Here is an 18,923-nt window from a genome sequence, read left to right as displayed (position 1 = left end):
TGTATTTCACATTTATTTTTTTAGAAAGTGAGAAAAAAAGGAAAAACAAAGCACTCAAAATATTCATTCAGTTGACTATCTCAAATACCACCTCTACACCATTGTGTTTGAGTCAACACATTGTTCAGCATAGTAAGTTTAAATGCAGCATTCCCAAAATGGAATAAAATAAGGATGCTATTTTCATGGACTAATGTTAGGATACAGAACTATTTAACTTATCTTTTAAAAAATAATAGTATACAGGGCTGGGTGCGGTGGCTCACGCCTGTAATCCTGGCACTTTGGGAGGCTGAGATGGGTGGATTGCCTGAGCTCAGGAGTTCGAGACCAGCCTCGGCAACACAGTGGAACCCCATCTCTACTAAAATATAAAAAACTTAGCTGGGCATGGTGGCGTGTGCCTGTAATCCCAGCTACTTGGGAAGCTGAGGCAGGAGAATCATTTGAACCCGGGAGGTAGAGTTTGCAATGAGCCGAGATCACACCATTGTACTTCAGCCTGGGCGTCAAAGCAAGACTCTGTCTCAATAATAATAATAATAATAAATAATAGTATATAATACTGGAAACAAGTAAATCAGGTTTACTGTAGCTATGAATAAACACAAAACACCTATTAAATAAAATCAGAATAGGCTGTTACAGACATAGATGCCTTTTGTTCAAAACAAAAACTGAGCTTTAATTTCAAACACGTGTACACATAAAACACATGCATGTGCATGTATGTTCACACAAACATATTTAATGCCCCAATTTACTAGACTTGTAAGCTTGATTAGTAACATAGCATGACGATTCTCCCAAGTTCGCATACTTCGCTCATGAGCAGGGAGACATCATAATTGGCAGATGCAGTGAAAAGAAAGAGCCCTGATGACAGAACTGAAGAGCGAAATGTTCTACCATCTCCAGGTATCCCATCTCAGCACTTGGCTCTATTCAAATAAATATAAAAAGGTAAGCAAACTGTGTTTTTGTTTGTTTGTTTTTGAGACGGAGTCTTGCTCTTGTAGCTCAGGCTGGAGTGCAGTGGCACGATCTCGGCTCGCTGCAACCTCTGCCTCCCGGATTTGAGCGATTCTCCTGCCTCAGCCTCCTGAGTAGCTGGGATTACAGGGGCCTGCCAACATGCCCGTCTAATTTTTGTGCTTTTAGTAGAGACGGGTTTTTGCCATTTAGCCCAGGCAAATTGTTTTAAAACTATGTGGCATTAGGCATTACCGCCAGCAAGGTTCTTACCTCTGGCTTCACTTTAGAATCAACTAGGATGCTTCGAAAAAATACCTGACTCAATATGATCAGTTAATTCAGACATGTTTTTAAGGTCAGCCTAGGGATCAGTATTTTTAAGTTTCCAAATGATTCTATGTAGTGATGGCTGAAAGCTACACTAAATTTATCAGGTATGTTTAATTTGCAAAGCAACAGCCAGGCTGTGCCTTCCTCATATCCTCCCACTCAATTAAGAATGTCAGAAAAATGCTTGTTTCATAAGCAATAACAAAACAAACAAAAGACCTATCCACAAGAGTTCAGCCATGTATACACATGTAATAAAATTACTTAGAGTTAAAAGTGGAGGGAGATTTAGAAACTATGTGCCGGTTCCTATAAGGTACAGATGAGAAAACTGAAGTTCTAAGCTGGAATGCCTCGGATCAGGTCCCACAACAAATGAGTGACAGAACCAGTGCCAGAAAAGAATTCCTAAGACCCAGTGCAAAGTCCCTACTGTCTTGGGACCTTTATCTTTTCAACAGATATTTACTATCTACCTGTATCATATGTCAGACTCTACCCTAGGCACCAGGGTTAGAAAAGTGAACCAACTACAGCACTTATCCTAAAGGATTTATTGGTAGTGGGGAAAACAGTTTGAAAAGAGATTTTTTTAAATTATCAGTGAAATAGTAGAGGAGATACCAAACATAAAACAGCTAACTTTAATTCATAGCTTTCTATGTTCCAGGCACTGTTCTAAGCAGCTTAGATGGATTCTGTCATTTAATCCTCACAATGATCTTTAGACCGATGTTTCTTAAGCTTTCACATGCATGAAAATCTCCTTGAGACTTGGCTAAAATGCAGGTTCCAATTCAGTACTTCTGGTTTGAAGCCTGAGAGTCGACTTTTCTAAAAAGTTCCCAGGTGATGGTGATGCTGCTTCTTGGCCTCTCCTTGAGTAGTTGGTTCAGGCACTGGTTCTCAAGCTTAGCTGCACGTTACATTCCCCTGCAGTTGGGGAGAGTGAAACACACTGGTTTCTGGACCCCATCCCAAAACAAGAAAATCCCAACCTTCAGAAGGAGAGCCCAGGCATCTGTATTCTTTAAAGTGATGATTTGCAAGGAAAGCCAGGAGTGGGAACCACTTCCTCTCACTCACCACTACCTTTCCCCATTCTATAGGTAAGAAAACTGAAGCTTCTTAAGGGTCAATAAATTGCCTGAGGTCACACAGGACTCGGAAGTGCTAGGCTTGGGATTCAAATCTAGACAATTGATTTGCTAGGCCCATGCGCTTAGCTACTGTACTAATGCTTTCCTTTTTATATTCTATGATACTAGAGCATTGGGTTTTGAAAAAGAAAATGCAGCATCATCACTTTTGACCAGTGTTGATTTGCTGTATTTTTATATTCGAGTAGCAAAACTAGTGAAGATTTTATTAGAATTGGGATTATAATAATGTATCATCTTCCTCAACCCCTGAAAAAATAAGAAAATGTTCCCATAACATGTATGTGGGTTTTCAGCCTCTCTGTGTGAGATGAGGCTGGGAGACACCCGAGGATGATGATGATTTGAGGAATAAAGGGAGGACTCGAGAAAGACCTTTTGAGCAATGTCCCCTTTTGCCTTAATCATTTTACAGAAAGCCACCGATTACTTTACTGGTCAATCATACTTTAAAACTAATTTTCTTATAAATTTACTGATTTATAGACAAATCATCACAAAAGACCACTAATGACAATTAAGTTGATCCAACTGTGAATAGCCATTACACACAGCATGTGAGACCTTCGACTTCAATAGCCTTTAAGCTTTTGTATTACAGCATCACACAAAAAAAATCAAATCACATATTTTTGTCCTAAGAAAAGCTAATATGTGTTGCTTACAGTAGTCTATTTTATCTCATGATGTGCTAAAACAGACATGTCTCTATCACAAAAGCCTAAAGAACTCTCTCTTCCAGATAAAATTTGATGTTCTTCAAGACTTTTAAAATCTGAAAGCCAAAGAATGTAAGGTTCTAATTTCAAAATGAGATAGGTCACTCCTAAAGTAAAAAAGGAAATAATTATCAATATTATAAAAACAATTTTTCTATTTTGTTAGCACCAGGGTCTTATCTATCAGCTTCCAGTGAGTACAGAATGAAAATTCAAGCGTCCTTCCCAGCCAGAATTCTTTTGAGACCTGATTTCCGTGAAAGTCTAAAGCAGCTAACATTTCCAGTTGGCATAAAGAGAAACTTCTGGAATCCACAGTGGTATACCCCAAATTTAACTTGGCTCTGTGATTATCATCTGAATGATGAAATTCTGTTTGAGCTGTCAATATAATATTTTGAACTTAAAGAAAATTATACCTATATTTTTACCATCTTTCATTTATTCAGGCATGGAATGTCCAAAAATATTATTTTCACAGAGATACAATTTTCTATCTTCCCCCATGATTATTAGTTTGATGAAAACATTGTTGAAGAGCAATGGATTAAAAAATAGTGTCTTAGTTGCTCCTCCAAAATTCTTTTCTGTTCCTCTTTTTAACTAGTTCAGATAAAATAAGTTGAAGACATTGATGTTTTGAGTTTTAGACAAAAATTCTTTCAGCAACAGCAATGACTAAAGAAAGGGGTGATAAAAGCAAATAAGCCAATTAGAGAAAGGGAAGATACACTCAAAAAAGACACACATGCATGCTGGAAATTCCTCTCCATGTGTCATCAGCTTCCTACAACCTTAGTGAATTTCTTTGACCGTCCAAAGACTATAGAAACTTCCTGTTCTGCCAGGATGGAGTAGCCCTCTTCCTCCCCTGTGCTCCCTCATACAACTAGAAAACCTAGATAACACAACAACAAGCCTTTTGAAGATGAAAAAAGAAGAAAGTAGGCTGCTTAGGGTCATCGGGACACAAATAATGACCTGGTATTGAATCTCCTGTCCTCCTTATCACCTCCCATATATCTCCAAGAGGGTGTTACAGAATTGCCAACCCAGAACTACCAGCAGCACACACAGAAAAGCACGATAAAAAGTAAAAAGCTCCAAGAAAACCTAACAACCAACAATCTTTGGCCATATGCATTGGGAAGGCCCAGCCCATGCAACTCTGGGTGACAGCAGCCTGCCTGTCAAAACCGAGATGGTGATTCCACCCTTTGAAACCAAGATAGAAGTGCCTTGCTCCCCAGGCCTGGGCACTCTGGGCCTATGGTGGGAGTGGCATTTCCTGTGATCTCTGAATTGTCTTCATGGCCTTTCTTCCCTTTCTTTGAAAAATAGTGCATGTTCATGGCCAAGTAGCTGTCTTGGTCCCATTCTGTAAAATCCAAGATGTTCCGTAGCTTTCTCATTTATCTCCTTTAGTTCCCATTAGCCTCCCATGCCCACCTTCTTTAGTTCAAACTGGCAGTGTTTCTGCTTGTCTAATTTCATAACCTCTTTATCAGGTAACAGTCTAGCCACACCCTTGGTGTAATCTCTTCAGAACACTTTCTCATTTTTACAATATGGGCAGACTGAGAATTTTACAGATCTTTAAGTTATGGTTCCTTTTTGTTTAACAAAGCCTTTTTCAATTCACCTCTCTCTTTTGGCATTTCACTATGAGCAGTCAAAAGGACCCAAACCACACCTTCAATACTTTGTTTAGAGATCTCCTCTGCTAAATGTTCAGTGTCATTACTTGCAAATTGTAGCTTCCACAAAACACTATAACACAATTCAGCCAAGTCCTTTGCCATTTTATAATAAGAATTCCATTTCCTCCAGTTTCCTATAACCTGTTTCTCATTTCCATCTGAAGCATCTCCAGAATTGCTTTAACACACATATTTCTACCAACAGTCTGTTCATTATTATTTATGTATTATCTAAGATAGACGCTTTCTCTTCAGCTTTCTTCTTTTCTTTCTAAGCCCTTGCCAGAATTAACTTCAATTTCCATATTTCCACCAACTACCCTTCATGGCAATCTAGGCTTTTTTAAGCATGTACCTCAAAACTCTTCCAGCCTTTATCCATTACCCAGTTCCAAAGATTCTTCCACATTTTTAGGTATTTGGTACAGCAGCACCCAACTTCACAGAACCAAAATCTATGCTACTATGTTCAGGCTACCATAACAAAATGCTACAGACTGCGTAGCTTAAACAACAGAAATTAATTATCTCACTGTTCTGGAAGCTGGATAGTCCAAGATCAAGGTTCAAATAGAATTTGGTTTCTGGTGAGTACTCTCTTCTTTGCTTGCAGACAGACACCTTTTTGCTGTTGCACATGGCCTGTCTCTCTGTATGCGCACAGAAGACAGTTCATGTGAGGATACAGTGAAAAGGTAGCCGTTTACAGCATACCCTGCCTGAACATTGATCTTGGACTCTCCAGCACTCAGAACAGTGAGAAAACTAATTTCTGCTTTGAGGTCATGTGGTCTGTGGTATTTTGTTATGGCAGCCCAAGCAGACTAATATATTCACCCTACTCCAGCCAAACACCAATGGAAACATACCCCTCTTCTTAGGAGTGCCTAGTGAGAAGCTGATCTTCCACACACATCCTCAATTCCACGGAAGGGGTGGTACATTCCAGTCCCTTCACTTGGTGGTATCAGTTAGGCTTAGGTGGGAGCTGATCTTCCATACCCAGGTGGTGATAATAGATGACAGCAATCTGATTTCCCAACTGGGGAAGTATCTCTGTAGGAGACCAGCAGCTCTTTTATCTCTCCCCTGGCAAAAGCCAACCATGTTCTGATTTTCCTACCAGGTTAGTGTCAGTGGGGTCCACCAGCAAGCTGAGACTCAGGAAGACTAAATCAGGTGGCTTAAGTGAGAGCTGGTCAGCACTACCTTTCCAAACTGCCCAACTTGTGTCCAGCAGGGCCTGTGGGGAGCTGGGCCTCACCCCAAACTGGCATTGCAGTAGAAGGAGGTTGTGGGGGGCAGGGCTAGTTGGCACTCTGCTGCTTTCCCCACTCCCCTCCACTGATGTCAGTGGGGCAAGGGGGGAAACTAAACTCTCACTCCACTTGTTGCAATTAGGCAATGTGTGAGCCCCACTTTTGCTAGCGTGGTGTCAGCAGGGCCCAGCAGGAAGCTGAACATATACTCCTACTTTGCCTTTGGGCTTTAATTCAACTGCTTGCTGAAAAAGATTAAGTAGAATCCAGATTATCATAAAATAATATCCAGAATGCCTAGGATTCAATGGGAAATTACATCATAACAACAACCAGGATAATCACAGCCTGAATGAGAAAAGGCAATCAACAGACACTAACACTGAGATGAATCAGATATATGAATTACGTGGCAAGGTGTTTAAAGCAGTTGTCATAAAAATGCTTCAAAAAACAATTACATACTCTTTTGAAATGAATAAAAATAGCAAACCTCTGTTCAAATATTAGAATTACAAAAAAGAACCAAATGGAAATTATAGAACTGAAAAAATTTAATAACCAAACTTTTTCAAAAATATTTCTAGATGAACTCATTAGTACGGTGAATATAACGAGAATAGAATTAGTAAATTTGAATATTGATCAGTAGACTGTACCCAATCTAAACAACAGAGAACACAGGCAATAAAAATAGTCTCAGGGACCAGTGGGACAATAATAAAAGAGTTAACATTGGTATTTTCAGAGTCCCACAAAAACAGGAGAAAGACATTCAGACTGAAAAAAATGTTTACAGAAGAATCGATACAAACTTCCCAAATTTGGTGAAAGATATTAAATATACACATTCAAGAAACAGAAAATTCCAAAGAGGTTTAATCCAAAGAAATCCATACCAAGAAACATCATAATTAAACCTCTGTAAACTAATGACAAGTTAAAAATTTTGAAATCAGCCAGAGAGAAACAACACGTCATTCATAGGACACCAATTCAAATGGCAGTGAATTTCTCATCAGAAATCACAGAGGCCAAAAGGAATTGGCACAGCAGTTTTCAAATACTGAAGAAAAGAACTGTCAGCTGCAAGTACTATATCTGGTGAAAATATCCCTCAGGAATGACAGAGAAATGAAAACATTCTCAGATGTAGAAAATCTAAGAGAATTCGTTGCTAGCAAATAACTGTAGATGAAGTTTTCCCTTGCCTTTCTCTGCTTTTTATGATTAACTTTATGCTTGCTATTGCCTTCTCTTCCAAATCGTCTCATTACTAAGAAGTCAGAAAGCTGCAAGGAGTTATGCAGGTCATTCTATATTTGTACAATAAACATCTGTTTAGCTTCCAGAATTACCATGGGACAAAAATGATGCCTAAGCAAAGTATTTGTTTGACTGCCATTTGGCTTTTTATACTTTGCTTTTGGAAGCACATTTGTAGCTATTGAAATCAAATCTTTGGTAGGTAGATTAGAAACTTTATAATCTAAAAGTTAATCTATAAAGAATGCTTAAGATTCTGAAACATACCACCTGTCTTTTGATTTTTGTTTTAACACCACTCTTATTATTATTTAAAAATAAAGACTTGGGCTTAGCAAGGAAAAGGTGCAGAGTAGCAACTTGGAGAGAGGGTGAGGTTCCCACACCTGTGGTTAGTGGTAATGATAGACAAATACTCAGATGAAAGTAACCTAAATCAGAACAAGATATGTATAGGCAAACCTAATCATGGATGAAAGAGAAGGCTTAGAAGAAAGAGGAAGGCTTAGAAGAAAGGTGTAGCCAAAGGCTGCTAGGGTCTGGCTTGGCCAGTAAGGTTGGCATCACCTTGCTATCCTCACACATGGGAAAGCACACACCACATTTCCTGCCGGCCCCCAACCCCACACACAGAAACACACATGCACACAGAACCACACACACAGACACACAAGGCTTACCTGCATGATATCTGCCTAAAGGAAAGGTTCCTTTAGGAGATATATCCAAAGAGGAATGCTCATTTTATATCTATCTCCTCTGTGAAAAAAAAAATCTTATTCAGACCAAAAAGTATATTCCTCATATTCCTCTCAGCCCCATCCTGAAAAAAAATGTAAGTGGCTGATGCTGCCTGCAACCTAAGCTTCTCTAAATTCTGGTTTAAGAGCTTATGAGGCTGTCCGTGTCCTTTGGGACTGTTGTTGCCCATCTCTTCCTCTGTCTTCATCCAAGTATGACAATCGACTCGCCTTTGTCCTTAAAATGTTCATTATTTCTGATATGTTGTAGGGTTTAGATGAGAGCTGGCCCTTTTCTTGGGGTTATCTTTACCCTCTGTGGCATCATGACTTCAGGTACCAGGCTGGGATCTACCCTATGAAAAGCATCACAATCTGTTTATGGAAGGTTATGAAGGATTTGAGATGGAGAGCAGTGTAAACCAAACATAAAATCCTAAGCCCCCTCAACCAACTGAACGGACCCCTTCTGGGCCAAGGGAATCCTGAAACACTGAGTTCCAGCCATGATGGGAAGGGAAGTTTGACATGCCTCCTTATACCCTCTCCCTTTGGGGTTTAGGCTCAACTAACCATCACTAACATTAAAATAGAGATCATAAGACTGACAAAACACAAGGTTCTTTGTGGCAATAAGATATCAAATTTCAACGTGACTCTGGTATAGCATCACTTGCTCTCTGAAAGCTACTACATATGAGACTTCATCTACGAAATGAAGGCCTTGGCTTACACAACCCCCTTATCTTAGCTCAAGCTAGTGACTTCTTAAGTCTTTAGATAAAGCTTAACCCTTTCAACCAATTGCAAGTCAGAAAATCTTTGAATCTGCCTATGAACTGTAAGTGCCCCCTCAAGATATCCCACCTCTTTAGACTGAACCAGTGTACACATTCCAGGTATTGATTTATGTCTTTGGTTGTAACTCCTGCCTCCCTAAAATGTATAAAACCAAACTGTAACCTGAGCACTTTGGGCACACTTTCTCAAGACCTCTTGAGACTATACCCTGACAATGGTCACTCATATTGGCTCAGAATAAACTTCCTTAAATATTTTACAGATTTTGGCTTTTTCATCAACAGCAACATGACCAGAGAGGAATCATATGCTTCCTAGGCATGCAGCCACCTGAGCCATGTGAATTGTAACAGCAGACACCACAATAAGGCTCTGAAACCCAGTGGTTCTCAGTGTGTGGTTCCTGCTCCAGGATCTCTGGTGTCTTCTGGGAACTTACTAGAAATGCAAATTCTCATACCACTTTCCAAATGCCTGAATAAGAAACCAGGCATGGGACCCAGTTTAATAAGCCCTCCAACTGTTTTTGTTTTTGTTTTTGTTTTGAGACAGAGTCTCGCTCTGTTGCCCAGGCTGAAGTGCAGTGGCATGATCTCAGCTCACTGCAACCTCTGCCTCTCAGGTTCAAAAGATTCTCTTGCTTCAGCCTCCTGAGTAGCTGGAATTACAGGTGTGTGCCACCACGGCCGGCTAATTTTTGTATTTTTAGTAGAGATGAGGTTTCACCATGTTTGACCAGGCTGGTCTCAAACTCCTGACCTCAAGGGATCCTCCTGCCTTGGCCTCCCAAAGTGCTGGGATTACAGGGGTGAGCCACCACACCCAGCCCTGACTGTTTCTGATCACCTGCAGTGGTTTCCCTAAGAACCACTGCCTAATGCATGTTTCCCCTATGCTTCTGGTGGGTCTTTACCATACAGACTCTCAGACCCCTTGGCAGAATCTCTTGATTTAGTAGTCCTGGGTAGGATATAAGAATGTGCATTTTTCACATGTGTCTTGGGTGATCTTTACCATTAGGCACAATTTGAGGACATTGCCCTTTCCCTTCCTTGAGAGCTGTGTGTATCTACATCACCCACTCAGTCATAGTTAACAAATATTTATCAGTTATTTTTATGTGAAATAAATGTTTTAAATCAAAGTGCTAAAGGTTGCTTTATTTTGTTACTAAATAATATTGGTCATCATTACTATGCTCTCATTTTTTTCTTCATTAGTTGTGAAGAAGGAAAGATTCTTGGTACCCACTTTCTCCAAGTTCTTATGGGTGAGAAGGAAGGCTATAGACAGCTCAAGCACGTGTCTCTTTGGAACATCAGCCTGATAGGACTTACAGCAAAAAGAAAAGCTGATTTTGTAAACATCCAGTTTTAAAGTTACATATATTTTTAAGCCTAGACCATTTTCACACATCACTTACGAAAAGATGATAGCATATACAATTACAGAAAGCTTACCTACCATTCTTGCATCAATTTGAGCCGAAATTATTTTCTAGCCAAAACAACAATTCAGTGTCTATCATCTAAACTCCTTCTGTTTCAGTATTAATGAAAATTCAGTAAATGTCTCAACTACAAAAAAGCTCATATCTCTTTCTTTGCTATACCGTCTAAAGGTCCATATTCCAACTGCATCTCTATTTCTACCAGATAGGTACAAATACAGAGAAAAAGTAATTTTCAGTATAGTATGCTAATGAATCCATGCCAGAAATCTAATTATCCTCTAGTGAACTAGTTTAAGTACTTTTCAAGAAGGATACAATGAAACTGAAATAAACATTTGTTGACCACATCCATCAACTTTGTTCATCTCTCTTAACATCAGCAATTACTTATTCTCCCTGAACCACATTATCATAATACTGACCTGGCTCTGCAAAGGGATGATTTATTTTGTATATTCTAATAGATGAGCCTGAAGCATGCAGGCACCTGACTAAATTTTGTGGTGATGTTTGCTGCATTTTGAGTTAGAAGACTTTCCCTAAGAGTAATCATTCTTGTGCAAACAGGGATAATCCCTGGGAGTCCTATGTAGGGGTCCTGTCAGGCAAGAAAGCAGCAAGCAGAAATCAGGCAACAAAGGATATTTGAGTTAATGTAAAAAATATCAGAGACTCATCTGCATCTATAATGGCCTATAGAGAATGCCATGACTTGGGAGAAGGTAGATGGGCTGTCCCTCTCGTCAGTCCACCGACACTTCTGTAGCAATAAGCTGCCATCCACAATGTCTTTTTTCTATTAATGCTGACTGACATTGTTTTGATTTTAGACACGCTTCACCCAAGAGAAAATGCTTAGTGAGGGTTCACAAGCGGGACCAGCTACACAAATTGCAGGGCCCACAGCAAAATAAAATTGTGTGAGCCTTGTTCAAACATTAAGAATTTCAAGACGGCAGCAGTTGAGCATCGAAACAAGTACAAGTTCATTCTGAGGGCAGGGCCCTGGTGCCGGCCCAGGTCACAGGCCCAGGAAGCCAGTTTGGGTCACAGCATGTGTTACTAGAACACGACACTTCCAATGGATGACTGTATTGTCACAATAAGTCCCTGTCTTTTTGGATGCCTTTGAGCATAACCATATAAAATTAATTTATTAAGACTTAGATTGTTATATATTTTGTCACTTTCTACTACCAACAACAGGAAAAGGATTGGAAAGACAGCACAGACTATAACTGGCAGTTGGTATGACAGCCGATTAACTGATACTGAAGGCTTGGAGGAGCATATGTTATCAGAGATGGCTATGGCGTTTCTTGGAGAAAAATGGTACAAAAGTCAAATCTGGAACATGGTGTTTGTATCATACAATAATTGACCGTTCAGGAAATCACGTTATTCTCTTCTATTATTTGTTTCTATGTGTTTGTTTTTACTAGATAACTGTGGAAAAGTGACTTACTTTCAACTTTTGTAATACTCAATTTTTTTTTTTTTGTAAAGCTTACAACATACCAGGAAGTGGCAGTTACATAAAAAGCAAAAAAGGGGGGCCGGGCGCGGTGGCTCACGCCTGTAATCCCAGCACTTTGGGAGGCGAGGCAGGCGGATCACGAGGTCAGAAGATCAAGACCATCCTGGTTAACACGGTGAAACCCCATCTCTACTAAAAATACAAAAATTAGCCGGGCGTGGTGGCGAGCGCCTGTAGTCCCAGCTACTCGGGAGGTTGAGGCAGGAGAATGGTGTGAACCCGGGAGGTGGAGCTTGCAGTGAGCCGAGATCATGCCACTGCACTCCTGGGCAACAGAGTGAGACTCTGTCTCAAAAAAAAAAAAAAAGCAAAAAAGGCTTACAAACTAAAAATAGGAGAGATGCTCGTTACCCGATTTCTCCTAATTATTCTGTCTTGCCATTGGTATTATTAAGTTCATATTTTCATTATGAATATTTGTATTAGAGCTTTTTCTTTTGTGCTTCCAAAATATCATTTGCAAAAGGGGGAAGTATTCATCCACAATGTTTTCTAAGTTGTATCTTTCCTGTCAGTTTTCAAAGAATGATTTCAAGATTAACTTAACAGAAATACACAGTTGGAGAAACAGTTCAAACTTTTAATCTTACTGAGAATCAATTATTTTTAAAGACACCTTACATCTCTCTGTAAGTGATGGGGCACTTGGGCTTTCTGTGCCAAATATTTCCCCCCTTATCCTCTCCTGACCCAAAAGTTGTCCAGCCCTCTTGTTAGCAGGTGGTTTCTTATAATATCCAGCTGTTGGAATAGATCCCTGATGGTATGAGAGTCCTTGCTAAATTTTTGGTTACTGAAAATGGTGTCCAGAGTGATCCTCAAATGTGAAGGTTGGTGTCACCACCTGGATTGTGTTTCCAGATGCTCCACTTGTCAGATGACCAAGTAAGAAGCTGGAGGAAGGGAAGAACACCCTGGCACCTGCAGGAAAGCTCTGTGGCTCTGTGATCTTCCTCTTTGCTTGAATAAGTACATTTGATCAAGCCCTTTCTGAACATGTCTTCAAGGCAAACATTTTCAAACATCATATTCTTTTATTCGTTTATTCATCAAACATTGAACATGCAAGTGTGCTCAAAGCACTCTGCATTCTGGGTAGAGAAATAAAAAAGTAAATACTCTACCCTGAAATAAATTCTTATGTACCACAAGATTAACCAATAAAAAGGTGTACATGGGGTAAGAGCTATGGTCAACAAAACTCACTGTAAGTGAGAGCAGAAGGTATTAGGGAAATGTCCCAGCTGAGTCTGGAAGGACAAGTGGGAATTATGCAGGTGAAGGGGGCAGTTCCTGGTGGAAGAACTGAGCAGAACTGGGGAGTGGTGTGAGATGAAGCTTAGCAGGTAAAAAGAGCCCAGACCATGGGAGCCTTTAATGTCTTGGTAACATATTTTTATTTTATCCTGAAATAATGAGGTACAACTGAGGAATTTCAAGGAGTAACTGAGCATATGTCACAGGCATGATTACTTTTTGACAAAGTACAAGCCTAGCATATTCAGTGTCATCTAATTTGGAGTTAATTAAGAGGAAAGGAAGCACTCTAAGACGGTGGTTTCACAAATGTGTCTTCACATTGAAATCTCCTGGGAGAATTTCAAACTGATGTCTACATCCCATTCCCAGAGGCTGAGCCACACTGTATCCTGGTCTTTGGAATTGTAAGATACTCAAGTGATTTTACTGTAAAAGCAGACTTGGCAACCATTGTCTCAAAAGGTATGTAGAATTAGAAGAGAAAACGGGTGAGGAAGAACCATAGTAAAAGTGTTGGGTGAACAAGAGGAGCCTGCCAAGGAGAATAAGAGGAAACATTATGGTGGAAGAGAACTGGGGAAGTGTAGTTTCCTGGAAAGTGGAGAAGGGAGATGCTGGATGAAAGGGTAATCAAAATAAGAAGATGGACAAGTGATCACTGGATTTGGCATACAGAAGCAGTTGGAAGGCTTCACAAGGGCAGTTCCAAGCAGAGAAGGCAGACTGCAATGAGTTTTTGAGTGAATGAAAAATGAGAAGGTTTTCAACAACTTGCTTACAAAGAAAAAATTTCCAGTAGTAGAGGAAAGATGGATCTTCTCTCCCTCAATATTCCTAATATCCTTCAGGGTTAGCCATAACATATCTTCTCTATACTTAACCCTCTACCCAAATGACTCCCATCAACCTCTCTCTGAAAACTGTTAAATAAAATTTTCTTCTTGATAGCACCAATGTATGCTGACACATTTAAAAGTGGCCTCTACTATTAGCACTTCATTCTCAGCCTTGCCTTCCTGGTGGGAAATATAACTATTATGGTTGGAGAAGGTGGTTAGATTTTGGCATTTAGAAATGGAGATCAACTTGTGTGAGCTTTCATTTTTATATGAGTTTTCTGTTGCCTTGGAAACCATGGTCTTTGTGGAAAAAGCAATGTATTTTGTGGATAGATGATCAAGAATTCAGGTATGCTCTGTATAAACATTGTGCATCTGTGTGAAGAAGCATTGGCCATGCTTTTTTGGCAAGAGGGCCAGAATTTGGTTTTGGTATATGTCACATGTCTCCTAAAGTATATTTGCAAAATGTTTCTTGGGCAGAACAAATATTATAAAGAACATAACTTCATGAGTTTTTCTTTGAACACACGCCTCACAGAAAGTACAGCCAAAAGTGGAAAAGTGACCCAAAACTTAAGCCACATACTCGTCTTTCATTCATTATTTCTGAGTATTCTAAGATATGTGAATATTGCATTTGTTCCATCTTTATTACTATTAAACTTGCAGGTTCATGTCATAGAGTCACAGCTACCAGCCAATAGGAACCTGATGATTTTATCCCTAAGGGAAACAGAGCATTTAGGCGCCTTGAGGAAAGATGGAAAAATCATAAACCACAGTGGCTATTATGCACTTCAGAAATCAAAAGGCTTTTCCTGTAAATTACTTTGAGGAATTTTGAAAAATAATCATTAAAAAACAGCAATCTTAAAGGCCCCAACCAGCAATAGGGTCAAGTTGGTCATAGACTTTAATTTACAACTTTCCCTTTTGAAGAAACGAATATTCTTCATAAATAAATTTAAGATGCTTTTTGGGACACTTCTCCAGCATTTGCACAATAAAGATTTGTTAAGTGATCATTTTGTTCTTGGTCTAAAAATACAGGAATCATAAGACATCATTCTTTCCCTTGATAGGCTTACAGTCTTGTAGGGGAGAGATATTTATAAGTTAGTAAATCTAGTTAAGTATAGATAGGCTACATAGTGGTTCATAGGCAACAGTGGTCAGTTCAACATGGGGAAATATAAAATAATAATTATGATAGGAACAGCAATAAACTTAAAACAAGAGATGTTCCTTAAAGTGAATTTCTAAACTTGTAAAGTCTCCACCTGTGGGCAATGGACAAATGGACCAAGGATTTTTACCTCAAACTGTACTACCAGCTATCCATCTCTCAGGCATTGAGCATTCTAAGAGCTTGGTACCTAATACCACTCAGACTATGATAGAACCATTTCATCATTAGGCCAGTCTTTTATTAACAGGCTCCCTGGTAGCCTGAAGTACTTAAAGTATTATACTTCTTTAAATGCCAGTGATCCAGGGCAGTTTCTTGGAACCGCCATTGTGAGGCCACCCAAATCCTTCTGTATGCCAAATCCAGTGGTCACCTGTTCATCTTCTTGTTTTGATTACCCTTTTATTCTGCATTCCTCTTCTCCTCTTTCCAGGAAACTGTACTTCCCCAGATCTCTTCCACCATAAACTTTCCTCTTATTCTCCTTGGCTCCTCTTGTTCAGCCAACACTTTTACTATGGTTCTCTCCTCACCCATTTTCTCTTCTAATTCTACATACCTTTTTAGACAATGGTTGCCAAAGCTGCTTGCACAGTAAAATCACTTGAGAATCTTACAGTAATTCCAAAGCCCAGGACACACTGCAGCCCAGTCTCTGGTGATGGGGATGCAGAAGAGAAGCTTATTCAACTGATGGCATCTAACCAGTTAAAAGTATCTGGTGACAATTTGTATTATACATCCATCTCAGCTGTGTAAACTCCCTATGATCTCCTTTTTTTTCCCAAAATAACTGAATTTCCTATTTTTTATTTGCTCTATTTGTTTTATACTCTTCTAAAGAATGATTATGCATATAAATTTTCTCAAGATTTGTCAAATAAGGAAGTATTTCCACTGGGAAAAATAACATATATAAGAAAGAGTCAGGTTACTACAAAGAAGTAGAAAGATTTTTTTAAAAAATCACTTCCACTTTATTGTCCTAACATCTTTCTCTTTTGGATAACTGCACATAAGGTCCTCTGTGTGCAGATACATTTCACTGTTGTTTTGTTTATTGTTTAATTTGTTTTGGTTTGTTTCTACTATCAAGGAACTTAAAATAAATCAAATTATAAATAGATAACTCCAGAAAGAAAGATAAGTAGCATATAGAATGTGGAATTGGTGAGAAGACATGAGTCAGTCAAGAAAGCTCCTAGCTCCTTGGAGGAAAAGTATGTTGATTAGAATTCAAATAAAATAGAAGAGAAAGACTTCTGGTTTTAAAGTAACACAAAAGCACAGATTTTGCACCCTCCTGTCTTAGAATTATCTCAATGTGGTAAGTATACAGAACAGGATCTCCGACCTCAATAAAACTGGAGTCATTTGTTACTTCAAACTATAATATGTAAAGCAAGTAAAGAAGTAAGAAACTGAGTTAGCAGTGTGCAAAAAAAAAAAAAAAAAAGGAAATGTAAGTCTTGCAGAGAGGAAGACTGTTATAAAACAAATAATTAAACTCATGAAATTTGTTTAGTCTTGGGAATTGGAAGCACATATACCATGGAAGGTGGAGTGAAGCAAGGGCTGGAAACAGGGCAATTGGTTGAAATTCTATGTGAGGATTGGTTTTGTTCCCACCCCAGTCTGCACAGTCAGCAAGGAGAACCAAATGATATATGGACAGTGGGAGGAAAAAAAATCAATAAAAATTTCAACAATATTCGATCCAAAGGTATTATAGCAGAAGAAAGAGAATACAGAACATTGGAAAGAAAATTTCCAGTGAAATAATTAAAGAAAATTACCAACACTGAAAGTATGACTGACTCATGAAATTTTAGAACACTGGGGATAAATAAAACTCTGAGTGTTGATAGAGAGAATAATAAATAAATACCACAAAATGAGCTTTGGAAATAAGAAAGACGTTCAACTTCTTAGTAGAATATTGGATGCTAGTAGATGATTGAGTCATATCATTAAATTCTTAGTGAAAATAATTTTCAAACTAAAATTGCTACTCACCTGTGAATGAAGCTGAGATATCAGACCAGCAATGTGTAAAACATTGAACCTCTCATCCTCCTGTTCCTTTTCTCAGGAATCTACCAGGGCATATGCTCTCTCACTGACCTGATCAAATAAAAACAAGGTAAAATGAGAACAGCCTGGTGTTCAGGAGCTGAAGAATAAACACCGAGCAGAAAGCAAGGGGGCCCGCAGGGCACTGGAACGACAGACTCTAGCATCACTGTGTGGTGGCCCAGAGCACTGACACTCAGGCTTTCTGTGGAGAAGGAACCATTTTTGTTTTGTTTTATTTTCCATCCCACCAGAGGCAGATACTTTTGTAAGACAATAAAAATAAATTTTAAGAAAATCGTCTTGATTTAGGATAATGAGACAATATCAATTGCTATAAAAATTTCTAAAACTTAATTTCTGTACTGATTTTATTATGGTTGGGGGCAAACAGTCCTCTCACTGGAACTGGCATGAACATATTACTGAAAATGTGAAAGTCAGTGCCAGGAAACCCATAGGTAAAGCGTTGCCACTGGGGATAGGATGGAGAGTAAGAAAGGGCTGGCAGGGATGAGGCAGGGGCCACATGTATTTTTCGTATATGACGTTTGTCCCATTAAATGTCAGCTATGAACATGTATTTTGCCAAAATTAAAATTAAAAAAGAAAAAGACTACAAATAGGAGGGAAATATGCTGGGGTAGTGGGAAATAGGTCAAGCTGCTTAATGGCAAGGCAAGCTGCAGAAACTGATGAAAGTCAGAAAGAGCTACAACTTGGAGGAAGGCCTGTGGGTAGTGAGTTGTGTGTGACTAGGTTGAAAATCCAGGAAGATAAGAGAAAAAATTTAATCACTCATTTTTTCAACAAAGATTTAGGGAATGTCTACTACAGGCTAGGCACTAGGAAACAGAATGGGGGAAAATATTCTTGCTCTTTGGGATTTGTCTCTTTTGGAGATACTTCCATTTATGTCCATTGCTTTTTTGCTCATTTTTCCATCAGGTTACAATTTCATCAGGTTGTAATTCTGGAGATTACAACCCAGTTGTGGGAGTCTGACTATAAACAGGTAAGTAAGTAAACGATGTCTATGTTAAGTGCTGCTAAAGGAAGATGGGGTAGAACCATGATTCTGTACGCAAGTGATGCTATAGCTTTGCACCCACAGCCAGAGAGTTTTACCTCTCTTTCTATGAAGCCTAAGAAGGAAAGAGGTTCTGGGAAGGTATAGGAAACATGTTTTTATGAAATGGGCATGCTTGGTTTAGTACTTCAGCTGCAGGACCTCAGCTGCAACTGATATCATAAATTGAAGTCAAGGGAGTCTTTACAGTTTAGCCTCTTATAATCCAGCAGGACAGAGTTCCTGCGTCACACACACAAAATCAATATTTTCAGTGTAAAATCTGATGAGAATATCATCACTGAGAGTAGATGAGAAAGGAACTGAAGATGCCCCTAGATGGCAGGCTTGCCCAGGAAACCAAGGAAAAAAAGGTAGCCATGACGTCTGGAGGGAACTTGAGGAGCCAGATCACTGCTTTATCCCCCTTTCTCTTCCAGCAGTTTTGGAAAGGAAGAGATAGAGATTGTGCAGAAGAGAGAGGTAGAGATTATTTTTTGATCACTCAATTTGTGACAGCCACTGTCGGGCACTCTGCATAGATTTTCTC

The 18,923-nt window shown here is 39.1% G+C and overlaps 1 long non-coding RNA gene across 1 annotated transcript in view; it reads right to left on the bottom strand.

Annotated features, from left to right (window-relative positions):
• Positions 1-17,385, bottom strand: part of LOC129135853 (uncharacterized) — a 50,674-nt gene extending 33,289 nt beyond the window's left edge. Inside the window, exon 1 of the long non-coding RNA XR_008536964.1 lies at positions 17,248-17,385. This is a non-coding gene — a long non-coding RNA (uncharacterized LOC129135853). The remainder of the gene's footprint in view (positions 1-17,247) is intronic.
• Between the last annotated feature and the right edge of the window lie 1,538 nt (positions 17,386-18,923).

The sequence above is a fragment of the Pan troglodytes genome, chromosome 7, assembly GCF_028858775.2.
Source record: "Pan troglodytes isolate AG18354 chromosome 7, NHGRI_mPanTro3-v2.0_pri, whole genome shotgun sequence".
NCBI classification, from domain to species: Eukaryota; Metazoa; Chordata; class Mammalia; order Primates; family Hominidae; genus Pan; species Pan troglodytes.
The sequence above is the reverse complement of the archived record's forward strand: the minus strand, read 5'-3'. Positions and strand labels throughout refer to the sequence as shown.